Below are 12,675 nucleotides of genomic sequence, written 5' to 3'. Positions count from 1 at the left end.
GTCACCCAGGCTGGAGTGCAGTGGTGCGATCTCGGCTCATTGCAAGTTCCACCTCCTGGGTTCAGGCCATTCTCCTGCCTCAGCCTCCCGAGTAGCTGGGACTACAGGCGCCTGCCACCAAGCCCAGCTAATTTTTTGTATTTTTAGTAGAGACGGGGTTTCACTGTGTTGGCCAGGATGGTCTCGATCTCCTGACCTCGTGATTCACCCGCCTTGGCCTCCCAAAGTGCTGGGATTACAGGCGTGAGCCACCGCGCCCTGCCATGAGTAATTTTTAAAAAGTGTTAGGTTGGTAAAGAGATAGTGGAATCAGAAAAATTAAATAATGCTCCTTGACTGTGGGTATGATACTATTTAGGAGAATATTAAATACTGTATATAAAACATTAAAACAAGTTGTGGTGGGGTAAAGATGTAATATCATCTTACATAGAAATGAACTCTGTTTTAATCAACATATCCAAAACAGAACTTAATGGTTTCCCTTAAAATTAGTGCATCTTTCTGTAATTTCATTTATCACCCTGTTTACTCATTTCTCAGTCAAATGAATTGAAATTATTTTCAATAGCTTTCTCTGCCCCTCACCTCTCTATCTGATTGATAACAAAATCCTGCAAATTCTAGTTTTGAAAATACTTTTTCAAATTTTAGTTCATATTCTCTCTTCACAGCCATATAGTTTCACGGACTCCTAAATGGATGCAAGAGCCTCCAATTCATCTTCACACCACCAAAATATTGGCTTTCTTACACGCAGAGCTGATATGGCCACTGACAACTTTAATATCCTCCCTGGCTCCCAAATGTGAGACTTAAAATGTTAACTCCCATCTTCAAGACCCTAAAATATTACCCTTATTTTTTTTTTTCTGGCTTACCCCTCACACCATTCCCCTCTCACATGTACAGTACTAGATTATAATCACATCTGGACATCTTGTTCTTTACATGTTCCAATGCTTGCCCTGCTTCCTCTTCTTAGAAGCCCTTATTCTCGACCTGTTGAATTTCTAGTCATCCTTTAGAACCCATTTCAAATTTACATTGTGACCAACTCTTCTGAACTCCTCACTTCCAGATAGCATCATCCCTTCCTCATCGCCTATGAAGTCTTTGAGCCTAGCACTGTCTAATTCATCTTTACATCACCAGTGCCCAGCATGAAATGATCTAAAGATGTACGTTTGTTGAAGTGAATCATCAGATTAATGCAAAATCTCCCAGAATAAGCCATTTCCTTTGCTGGTGCCTTTTCATTTGAGATAGTTAAATGCAGAAGCTACAGAACATAGTTGTTTATCCTAGAAGGCACAGTGGATTGGTTGCTAGAAGGAAATAGGGCATGAGTATTTGTGGATATATGTTATAGAGCACAGGCTTTGGAGTGAAATTGATCTGAGTTAAAACACAGATTCTGTGACTTAACAGTCCTATGACTTTCGGGGAATTCCTTTACTTTTCCTTTGTGAAATGAGGATAACAATGCTTTCATATCATGTAGGATTGCTGTGGATACTAAACAATATGTAGAACTCTGAATATAGTGCTCTTCATTTTATTAAAATAGAGAAACTTCTATAGACAAATTTAAAAATTGCCTGGTGCATATACTTCTGAACAGACAAAAATATTGTGATACTAGATGTATGAAAGAAATGTAGAGGCTCATTACTAGGAGATGTTGCCTAGACTAAATTGTCAAGTTTAACATATGAAGAGGTACAGAGCCCTTTAAATTATCCAGTTCTTGTTTACACTGACGACCTTAATAGGAACATCTCCATTTTTCTTATAATTTGATTTCTGATTGCAATAGTTAAAATACTAGAGCTCAAGTGGAAAAGGGCTTGTCCAGCCATTTTGTAATAAGTATAAAACTTATTACACAAGCCATTTTGGTCATCTGATCCCTGAGTCATCCTGAGGTGTTTTCTTCCTAGGTTCAACCTGTATCTTTCAACTCTTTACAGACAGCATATTTATCTGTTCTGTTGGCAGGAGGTATATTCCTTTGTGTATGGTGGTGGTGGGGAATCTGAAGAAGTCTGAAACAAACACAACCATTAAGACTTTAAAATGCCACTTTTTGGTCATCAGTTTAAAAGCTATTACCAATGAGCTGCCTTTCGCAGGCAGAGATAAAATATCTGAGGGTTGAAAGACACTTGAAATCGGTGATTAGCAGGAAGATGGTCTTTCATTTCCAAACATGGAGAGCCGGATGTCAAACATCTCTACTTTTCTCTAAAGACAAAAATCAGTATTTTTTTCAAAGGGCAAAATGAACTGAAAGAACACCCCCCTAAGTTTGCTGTAATAATATCCTGCACCTCTTTGCCTGCACTGACAAATGCTTGCAGCTGGCTGCTCTGCTCTAATGACCGCATCTCATTCTGCCTTGCCACTTGGCTCCTTCTCAGCTCCTGCCTGATCATATTTCGAAATGTCATTCACGTTTATGCAGGCCAGTGCACAAAACAAGATTAATTTAACTCACAACGGCGCGTTAATATTATTACTTTTGACACCATGGAAAACTTATTAACTATAGCTTGTCACAGGCCTCTCTGAGTGAATAGCCTAACTACAACATTGAGAGGAAAAGTAATATGATCTAAAGGTTTTCTTGATCACTAGATATTGTAAAAAGTCAGAGTAGCTGAGTTTTTTTTCAAAAATTATGCTAAAATTCACTGTCGTCCTGTGAATGGGCAAGAAAATCTGTTCCATTTTGCTGTACTACCCTTTAAGGAACTATTTTATGGCACATGCTTTAAGCTTTGTATATTTTTCCCCCATCAATACATATGGTCTGCATTTTAAAGAGGTAGTAGGAAATTTAAGTTACACAATTAGTTAATGTGTAAATTACAGTAGCCCAAGAGCCTGGAGGAAGGAAAAGAAGAAAGGGAGCTAATATTCACTGCATACTTGTTAGTTTTGGGTGTTTTTGCATATTGCATCTCATCTAATCCCTACAATAACACTGTGATGAGGTGTTATATTTTCTATCTTATGCATAAGAACATTAAAAGCACAGGGAGGTTAGCTGACTTCAGGTTTGCATGGTTCATGAATGGCAGAGGCAATCCGAACCCGGGTCTGACTACAAAAACCTTCTTATTCCATGAACCTTATCTGTAGCCATACTAAATCCGTGTGAAAGGAGGAAATCACAGGCCTTACATGAAATGGGCAATCCTTTCTCTGTTTTCCATAAACTGTAAGTTTCACGGAAATTATTTTATATAAATTTTTGAATTACTCAAAGCTGGCATCTATAAATAGATCTGAATTTGGCATCTAAAAGGCAATAGAAAGCTTAAAATAAGTTCTCTATATATTTTGTGTATGAAATTAAGTGCTTGACAGTATTTATTCCTTGTTCAGTATCCAAATGGTTTGTTTTCCCACATCCACCAAGAATAAGAGTACTTGCGGCCGGGCGCGGTGGCTCAAGCCTGTAATCCCAGCACTTTGGGAGGCCGAGACGGGCGGATCACGAGGTCAGGAGATCGAGACCATCCTGGCTAACACAGTGAAACCCCGTCTCTACTAAAAATACAAAAACTTAGCCGGGTGAGGTGGCAGGCGCCTGTAGTCCCAGCTACTCGGGAGGCTGAGGCAGGAGAATGGCGTGAACCCGGGAGGCGGAGCTTGCAGTGAGCTGAGATCCGGCCACTGCACTCCAGCCTGGGTGACAGAGCGAGACTCCGTCTCAAAAAAAAAAAAAAAAAAAAAAAAAAAAGAATAGAGTACTTGCTTCTCTTCTTTTCAGCCATAACATAGCTTTTTCCTACCTAGGAAGAAGGTGTACTAGTCACATTCTGAAACTGATTTAGAAAGTAACACTGTAAATACCAGGAACTCTTATTCTCTGAGCTTCTGGTAGGCTAGCCAGGGAGTCAGCGTTCCTTAACCATCAGAAGCTGGCCAAAAGCTTTGTTAAAATAAGCAGATGGTTCGGTCTCGCCCTACAACCCCCATGCTTTTCCTGGGAAGATACATAAATAGGAATCAGATATTAACAGCAGACTATCCCGAGGTTACCAGGTTTTCTTGTAATAGAGCAAACTTACCAATTACCAAAGATTTTTCTGTGATGGCCAGGAAAAGGAAACAAAAAATTTGATGGCTACTTATAATACAGCCCAACTAGCATTAAAAAGTCAAGCTTTAAAAATCCATGCTTCAAGGAAGTATTTTGGATTTATATGATCATGTCACGGTATCTCAAAGGTACTGAAAATCTTTTAATAAGATACTTTCTGCTGTGTTATTCCCGGGTGTAAGTCTTTATGTATTTATTTTTGTCCCATTCTTTGTAGGGTATGGAATATTCACAAAAAGCTTTTTTTTTTTTTTTTTTTTTTTTTTTTTTTTTTTTTTTGCCAGTCATGATTTTTTCCAGCAACATGGCTTTTCTTAGCTGTTTCCAAATGTCTTAGTTTCCTAATGATATTTGTATGATGCTGCACATCTCAAACCCCACGGATGCACCGCAGGGGTGATCTAGGTCTTATTTTTAAATGCAAATTCATTTTGACCTCCGTATTTTCTCATTCCTTAAAGGCAAATATTAAATACTTCTCTTGAACAATCTACCAGATAATTTCTGGAACAAATTAATTTGGAAGAAGAAAAAGAATCTTACCAGATGGATCTAAGTTACAATGGCCCACTCAATGTGTGTGTTTTTGCTGGCAGAGGTGTTAAAAGGAGAAAAGGGAATGAAGGTGGGATCATGTGGGTCTATTTACTTTTTCTGATAACTCATGGCAGAGCACTTAATGTAAGTCTGTTCTTAAACCAAAATATACTGGACAGAATTCTGAAAGCATGGTTATTTGTTACATCAAATGTGTATCTCCCTGTGTGTGTGCAATTGTATTTGTGTGTACTGAAAATGGAAATGGGCCGGGCGCGGTGGCTCACGACTGCAATCCCAGTACTTTGGGAGGCCGAGGCGGGCAGATCACAAGGTCAAGAGTTCAAGACCATCCTGACCAACATGGTGAAACCCCGTCTCTACTAAAAATACAAAAAAAATTAGCCAGGAGTGGTGGCGTGTACCTGTCATCCCAAATACTCAGGAGGCTGAGGCAGAAGAATCGCTTGAACACGGGAGGTGGAGTTTGTAGTGAGCTGAGATCACGCCACTGTACTCCAGCCTGGGCGACAGAGCAAGACTCTGTCTCACAAAAAAAAAAAAAAAAGAAAAGAAAATAGAAAAGAAAACCATAATCTTAGCCTCCTAAGATAATTATTCTCATTTCATAGATTCCCGAATTATTTTTATACATATGCAAATACTTTTAAAACCTACTACAAAAGCATATCTATATAATTTATATGTAATTTTATATTTTGCTTTTTCTATTTAACATACTAAAGCATTTTTCCATATGTCTAATGGCTATCTAATATTCCATGAAGTCATAGTATCAGTAGCCATTTTATTATCATTGAAAATTGAGCCTATTTTAATATGTAAAATTATGTTAGAGCATGTTGGCATCCATGAATATGGGTATGTACAGTATTTCAGATATGACAGCTAGAGGCTCAGTTTGTTAGTGTTTCTATTTGCCATAACTCTTTATAATATAAAATTTCACATGTCTGGACTGAAGTTTTCTGTGTTAAATAAACTTCATTAAAATAAAAGATTTATAAAATGTTGTACCTATTTTTTTACAAGGTTCCTGATAGGAAAGTCAACTTATGACTGTTGTTTGTGTTACATTTATACAACTTTCCATTGAGAGTTTGTGCCTATGGGTACTGGCCCAGGAATGTCAGCCAGGGCTGATATATGGAAAACCCACTCTGGTAAATCAGATCCCCAAATCTGTCATTTTAGTTCATAGCTTCAGGAACCAGTTTCCTCTACTTTTCACTGTCAAAAATGGATTGCTTTGGAAGACAGTAAAAATCCAAGTGCTGTTACTATTGTTTGTCAAAGTAATTGTAGAGAGTATGTCCTGCTGTGATGGGTCTTACAAAAATGCAGGGAGAGATTAGAAGTAAAAAAAAAAAAAAAAAGAAAAAGAAAAGAGAAAATGCATGTAAGGCTTGATTTAGATTGATGCTACCGTTCTCTTTCCCCCATGGCTTTGCTTTTAAATACCTTCTTTGATGAATTACAGGGCTGTTAGATCCCATGGGAGATCACCTTGTCTATTCCCTTGCCTTGAAGCAAGACTACAAATCCATGCCCCAATTCTTATTTTTAAAAATCCTCCAAAGAAGTTGGTTCTTTCAGATATCCGTTTCAGATATCCGTTTCAACATTTAACACTTTCAGGAGGGTCTTACTGGGTTTACTTTTTCTTCCCACATTTGAATGTCTTTCTTTTTATTTGGATTTTAGTGTCTTCAGAAAGTCATTCCCAGCTGCCTCAAGTGGAGGTTTTTCCCCTAATTAATAAATAGTCATCACTGCATTCTCTCACTCCAAAAAAGAGATTCTGGTTCTATTTTAGGAGCCCCAATCAGATTAGAAACTACCATAGATGCCACATAATTGAGGGAATGCCCAATGCCCCGAGGGTTTGAGGGAGGAGAGAATTTGGTTCAGAAATACAGGGCTGGGTTCCAATGGTTTCTAAAGCACATGAACGTGTCCTGCAAATGTGAGGCAATATTAATAATGTTCACTGATACACTCATAAGAACAAAGAGAATGTAAATCTTACTTAAATTTATCACTTGTATGATGACCTACATTTGGAGGACAAAGATGAACTAATAAAAATAGAAATATATGGAACATGAAAGTTAATCCAAATGGATGTAGGCATTTAAGTGGTAAATCTCAGGGTTTTTTTTAAAAGGAAGGATAAGGCACAGAAGATGAGGCCAGCAGCAGTTTCCATTTGAGGATAGATGAGTCCTCAATTTTCACAGTCTCAGAATACGTTTGAATAAGTTATGCCTTAAACTCCTTGCGAGATTTTAGCTTACTATACATGAAATTTTTGTTTAGGCATGCCAGAACTTGCATTTAGGAAGAACCATTTTCATTCTCAGTTCTGAAGTCAAGCGTATGTGATTTCAACTGGAAAGGAGGCACGCTGAATGAATCATTTTCTTAGGGAACATTGACCAGAATGTATACTGAGAATGGGGGGGTGCTGGGAAACGCTGGGTCATGCCATCTTGGCCCTGAGAGGAACAATCAACTGCACGCCCCTGTTATGTTCCCAGCCTCTGCTTCTCTTCTCTCATCTGGGCACTCTAACTAATGGCTGGGCAAGTGGCTGTGCTCCACTTGGAGGAGATCACATGACATCTGAAGCATTATCTTCCTGTAGAAATGACACATGATGAACTGGTTTCTGCTCCCAGTTACTTAAGTTCTAGCCCAGGGCACTGAATTCATTATGTGCTCAACATGAGGATCTGAAAGAAGGTTTGGTGCTTGTGCTTGCGTACTGAGTTTTTCCATGAATGTATCCCCTGATGACTTATACAACACGTTTTGGTAAATACTAGTCTCAGACTCAAACCCAGTGCCCTGAGCAGCAGCCCTGGCCTAAACTATCCTTGTTAAAATTCAGCTATGATCCATCCCTTTTCTATCTTCAGGTTCAGTTCAGGTGTCTATGGAGTAGCAGTCACTGGGCTAAACCATTTCCTTCCCTCTAACATACTAGAAGAGGAAGAACTAGAATTCAAACTGCCTGTATGCTAATTTAAATAGGCACCTTTTAAAGTTATCCCTCATCACTTTTTCAGGAAAACCTTCAATCCATTTGTTAAAAGAGGAAAAGCCACCATATTTACAGGATACATTTCTTTCATAAGTTCATTACCAGGGTCCCTCATACTTTTCTTGAACATTTCCTGAACTTCCAATACTAGGAATTTAACATGAAGTCCCTGCTTTAACAGAATTTTAAAATACTAATTAACACACTTTGGAGTAAGGCAAACTTTTGATTTAAATTTCTGGCCATTACTTGTTTAGTTATATGATTCCAGATAAATTTCTTAGACTCTCCAAGTCTCAGTTTCCTCATTTGCAAATTTGACTTAATAATTTCTGTAACACAGTTTGTGAGATTTCATTGAACTAATTAGTTATTTCAGATTTAAATTAAGTTTGTCCATTGTTTTTCCTCTCAAGGGGACTGACCATCAATTAGAATCACAAAATTAGGAAAGTTCTGAAGAGGGAGCACAGGCCAGCAGGTAGAAGGGGTTGGGTTTGGGGGTTTGCAGTGGTGGTGAGAATCAAGGTCTTCAGAAATTACCTGAGAGGCCAGGCATGGTGGCTCACACCTGTAATCCCAGCACTTTGGGAGGCCGAGGCAGGCAGATCATGAGGTCAAGAGATCGAGACCATCCTAGCCAACAGGGTGAAACCCCATCTCTACTAAAAACACAAAAATTAGTTGTGCCTGGTGGCATGTGCCTGTAGTCCAAGCTACTTGGGAGGCTGAGGTAGGAGAGTCGCTTGAACCACAGAAGGCGGAGGTTGCAGTGAGCTGAGATTGCGCCACTCCATCTCAAAAAAAAAAAAAAAAGAAAAAAGAAAAAAAAAAGATAAATTACCTGAGAGAGGTGCTGCTGATGCAGGAAATCAGGGCTATAGCACCAGCTGATACAAAGTTTGGAGAGTCATAACTGAAAATGACAACCATTCCTCATCTAATACAGACTAGTTATGCTGCAAGATTCAGATCTAAAACAAAAAATCTTTACAAATTTAGCTAAGTTGTATGTAAAATTGGTCAAAATAATTCCTATAAAGATGACGTAAAAACCTCCAGGTAGAAATGCTGCAATTTATTCTTTAAAATAGTAAAGATTTGGATTTGAAGAAAGGATAATTTGGGGACCAAATGACAAGCATTTAGTAATTGACTCGTTTTATAAGATGTACCATGTGCTTTTTTTCTCCCTATTTTTTTCTCTCTCTTTCATGAGAGGTAGGGTTTTGGGATGGAAATTTGGGTGAATGGTCAGTGCTGCAGTTCACATCGCAGTACATTTTAGGGAACCATGCATTTTTGGTAGCTTTTTTATTATTTAAAAATTTTAAATTGTGGGCAATTCTTCACAGCTCAATACCTTATCTCAGCCAGAGGGTACTAATAAAGAGCTTATATTGCATTATGAAACACAGGGGCTTAGAAAACTCTAAGCACACAAAACATTTACTTTGCAAAGACATTTCTCATGTGTTCAAGTACCCCTAATTAAATGCTATTTGGAGAACATTAAAATACACACTTCATTGATCTTTAGTGTTTTAGGTATAATTACAGGGATGGATATTCTACTCCATGTTCCTCATTGTATTTGGCAAAAGGGAAGGTGATGAAAGAGATGGAAGACATTATTGCATTTTTCCAGGAACTTGCAATATTGTGGAATGGAATAAAGCAAAGGATGGGGAATAGAGGGACTTGAAAACAGAAGCACGTGAATTTTATATGGGATTTTTCACGCATAGGCGTATCATGGAAAGAGTGGCCCAGAAATCTTGGGAGCAGCTAAGAGGCTTGGGAATGGTGTTGAATGGATGCCAGCTGTTGCAGCCCCTGCTTGGTACTGTGTGGTGTTGTGATGTTGGCAGAATTGTTGGGAGTTTGGAGTAAGGAAACACACATGTGTAGGACATGTGTAGAGTGCATGTGTTGCAGACCAAAACGTCATCCCTAGCATAGGCCCTGTAACCTATTTCTAAGTTAGAGTAAATTTAACATGGTGGATAAGAACCTTGCAGTCAGACAAAATTCTGAATCTCAGTCCTCCCATTATTAGCTACTTGGCCATAAGGAATTCCAACTTCTCTGAGTTTCAGCTTCTTTATCTATAAATTGAGAATAATAATGGTGCCTACCCCACAGTGTTGTTGTGAGTAAATGAGTTACAGACTTAGCACAGTGGTTGACTTAAACAGATACTCAATAGGTGTGAGCTTAAACATGAGTAAAGGTATATTTGTACTATACATGATTTTCCAGGAAACAGAGAGCACTATTTACCAAAAAGAAACAAAAATGGCATTTTTTAAACCAAAATTAGGCAATCCTACTGCGACACATAGGTTCCATTGCCTTTATGTCCTCTTCAAACATGACAGCAAGGCTTCAACATAAGCAAAACATCAGTGTGACACAGCTTGGAAAGTCAATGACCTTGCAAAGAGGCATACATCTCTCCTCAGATTCTAAGTTAAACATTAATGTTGATTTAATCTCAGGCAGGCATTTCAAAGGCTGCTTTCTATATTCCCTGTTTATGACTTGAGAGGCTATCCAAAAATATGTTCTAAAATAAAAACAAAGTTCCACACTCTCTACCTATTTTAATATTCTAATCTCACTCTGTTTTTGTTTTTTAACACTGAGATACAATTAAGAGCAGACTATTTCTGATGCTATGTTGGTTTCTGAAAAACATTTTTTTCTCCTGTCTTTAAAACACTAGCAGAACATGAAAATTCAGGGAAGCACCTTGTCGGAATGTTGATTTATTCATGTAGAAATCACAGCTTAAAGTGAAGAGCAGTTGGTTAACTTGTAGCAAAACACAACCTCTGACCACATTCCAGAGTATTTGCAGCTTAGAGAATAAGAGGTTGACTAGAGATAGTTTCAAATTTTCCTTTTTGTCCTCTTCTAGAATTGTATGTGGGGGTCTTTCGCTTCACTCATAAATGTTCCCATCTGTATTCTAGTGCTATCCAGGGTCCAGAAATTTATTCTTGCATGTAACCTAGTTATAGTCCACATGAAAAGAGAAATATTGGTGTAGAAGGCTTTCAGAAGGGATGCCTGAAACAGGGTTCCATTCAAGGATGAACCGGGTCACAGAGGAGAGTGAAAATCACCTGGTGACCATTGAACAGGCCCTGGAGACAAAACTCCTTATTTGAGGAATTTAGAAGGGAGTAAGGATCACCTGGTGACTATCAAACAGGCTCTCTGGCGGCACAACTCCTTATCTGGGAAAATTAGAAGTAATTAGACTTTCCTAATATCTAAAATTGGCCTCTGGTTCCAGGCCTCTTTCAATCTTTCTAAGTAATTAAAATTTCTAAATGTCTCTGTATATAGAAATGGAAATTTAGGAGAATAGCCAGTGCCACAGTTCACATTGCAGTACATTTAGGGAGCCATACATTTTTGGTAGCTTTTTCTTTAAAAAGTTTTAAATTTGGGGCAATTCTTCACAGCTCAATATCTTTGTAATGCCATTCCAAAACTCATTTTACAACCCTTGCTGACATTAACACACCAAAATATCTACAAACATAATCATTTATCATGATCTATGTGGTTAACGTAATCCAAATTACCCTTAAGCTCCCGCCTTAAGGTCCTTGAATACCCCTATGGAAAAATCCACAGCAGTACGCTCAGTCCTCTCACTGAGGTGCACCACTGCACTCTTCTGCGGTGTTCTTTCTTTCTAATACACTTTTCCTTTTCAACCTATGCTGTTGTCGGTAAATTACCAACATGTGAGTTGACCACTTCCTGATGCCAGGGCTCTGACACTTCGCCCGACAGTCACTTCTGACAACACTGCCCTATAAGCATTTTAAAGTTGTAAGTAGATAGTTTGGCTTGAGCTGGGCTTGTGTGCCCTGGGTTCTCCCACTGTGCAATGTCCTGCTCTTTTCCAAGCCAGAAGTCTGCCAGCTCCTGAAGGCCAGGAGCAAGGCGCCCCATTGAGTACTCTGCCATCTCTGGTTTGCAATTTTGCTGTGGCCTGTCCCCGGGGGAAAATAATTGCATATGATTAATGATTTGAGAAACATTTAAAGTAGAGCAAAAAGTAAGAAGAGTGGAGATAAGCCTGGCTGTGTGACAGCCAGTGCCAGAAGTTGTTTTGCATAAAGTAGGCTGACAGGGAATTCTTCCATCAGCTTTTGAAAAAAGCTTAGGGGTCATTCCACTTTGTCTTCGGACACTTGAAATCTGGGAAGGATGGAAGGAAGTGGTGATAAAGATACTGAGATGTTCACCATCCCTGCAGAGAGAGTGAAAATACTCCTAAACTTTTTAAATGGTTCTGGAAACAATGGATTGTTTCCCCACCATAAAATAGTGAAAGTGAACAGCTACTCGATGTATCTGATTGTTTATTTTAGGAATTCATTTGGCATTGGACAGACCTATGCTTGAAAAATAACTTTTAAACTTCAAACACATAGGTACATAATTTATTTGACATTTTCCAATAACATTTAGCATATGAGGAAATGAGGCTCAGAGAGTTGATATGATTTGGATTCCAAGTTCTATGCTCATTTGATCCATGCCATACTTTCTCCTAAGAGCTAATCACTATGATGTGAAAAAGTGCTAAGACGCTTTCCTCACTTATAAGAAGCTTATATTCTATCTATTGAGACAATGAAACAGCTAAACAAGCCATCTTTTTGTAACAGCATTGTGTGGCTATGCACCTACACTTAGAGAATAAGCATGTGTGTAATGAGGTGCCAGTTGTATGGTGCAGGATAGAAAATATAGTGCCCAGGTCAAGAATCAAGGTGGTGCTGAGCATCATCAAGGAGGCTAGTGAGACGGTAGGTCTCACAATACATTCCTATATAGACCATTACCTGTGGTCCTGGTCATTTTAGCTTCAAAGAAGTGTGATACATATACCTACCTATGAACCAGCAGTTCAGGAGAAATGAAAGCA

At 38.6% G+C, this 12,675-nt stretch overlaps 1 protein-coding gene and 1 pseudogene across 6 annotated transcripts in view; both read right to left on the bottom strand.

Moving 5' to 3' along the window:
• Window positions 1-12,675, bottom strand: part of SYT1 (synaptotagmin 1) — a 599,708-nt gene that overhangs the window by 130,387 nt on the left and 456,646 nt on the right. The gene's annotated exons all lie outside the window — the stretch shown is intronic.
• Window positions 1-12,675, bottom strand: part of LOC141408081 (RE1-silencing transcription factor-like) — a 46,478-nt pseudogene that overhangs the window by 20,560 nt on the left and 13,243 nt on the right.

The sequence above is a fragment of the Macaca fascicularis genome, chromosome 11, assembly GCF_037993035.2.
Source record: "Macaca fascicularis isolate 582-1 chromosome 11, T2T-MFA8v1.1".
NCBI classification, from domain to species: Eukaryota; Metazoa; Chordata; class Mammalia; order Primates; family Cercopithecidae; genus Macaca; species Macaca fascicularis.
This window is presented reverse-complemented; position numbering and strand designations above follow the sequence as displayed.